At 66.9% G+C, this 852-nt stretch overlaps 1 long non-coding RNA gene across 1 annotated transcript in view; it reads left to right on the top strand.

Annotated features, from left to right (window-relative positions):
• Positions 1 to 286: 286 nt before the first annotated feature.
• The window catches only part of LOC117284505, a 7,333-nt gene continuing 6,767 nt past the window's right edge, over positions 287 to 852 (top strand). Inside the window, exon 1 of the long non-coding RNA XR_004515615.1 lies at positions 287 to 650. This is a non-coding gene — a long non-coding RNA (uncharacterized LOC117284505). The remainder of the gene's footprint in view (positions 651 to 852) is intronic.

Raw genomic sequence — 852 nt, 5'->3', positions numbered from 1 at the left:
AGGGGGCCCTCCCCGCCCACGCAGAGCCCCGCTCCTGGCGGGGAGGGGGCGCCGGCACTCAGCTCTCTCCCGAGCGCCCAGCCTCACAGCGGCGCGCACGGGCGCGAAGGAGTTAAACGGTTAATCCGATCGGCCAGAAGACACCGGAATGGTTGCCGGCGCGTTAGTCAGTCTGTCCATCACGGCGGGGGCGGAGCCGGGTGCTGGCGTGTCCTCACCCCTACCCCGGGCCCGAGGGAAGCTCCTGGGGAGGGGTCCCGGTCCCACGCGTAGGGTGCCTGTGGCAGTGATCGCCGGGCTGCGGGGCGGAGGATGGTGACGGAGCGCGCTCGGGGCGGGATGTGCGCGCACGTGGCCCCTTCCGAGGGCTGTCTGTGTTTTCGATGTTGGCTGGAAGTGTGTGTGCGCACGTGGTTGGCTGCTCCCGGCTGCCTGTTTCTCTTGTGTTTTGCCGTGTGTGTGGATCTGTGAGTCTGTGGGTGTTGGCTGCGTGTGCACGTGCGCTGCCTGTTTGGAAGGCGTGCGCGTCTCCGGGGTCTGTTCCGGTGGCCTGGGGGCTGCGCTCTCTGTGCCCACGCGCTTGGCTGTGCAGTGTTCAGTTCGTGCTTGCAGAGTTGTGCACGCGATTCGGCCTCCGTCGTCTGACTGTGGTGAGGATCTATGTGCGCTGGGGCCTCTTTGGGGGGCCTCTGGGGTGTGTTCCTTCGGTTCCCGGTGTGGCTGCAGGAGGATGCCCTGTGGCGGATGCCGTGGTCGCCCGCCCAACACTCTATATAGCCCTGTCTCTGCTAAAACGCATCTGCAGGAGGTAAACCGAGGCAGCTTCCTGTGGCCGCGGGGCGCACCACCGTG

The sequence above is a fragment of the Fukomys damarensis genome, unplaced genomic scaffold (genome assembly GCF_012274545.1).
Source record: "Fukomys damarensis isolate Sample0158 unplaced genomic scaffold, DMR_v1.0_HiC HiC_scaffold_37, whole genome shotgun sequence".
NCBI classification, from domain to species: domain Eukaryota; kingdom Metazoa; phylum Chordata; class Mammalia; order Rodentia; family Bathyergidae; genus Fukomys; species Fukomys damarensis.
This window is presented reverse-complemented; position numbering and strand designations above follow the sequence as displayed.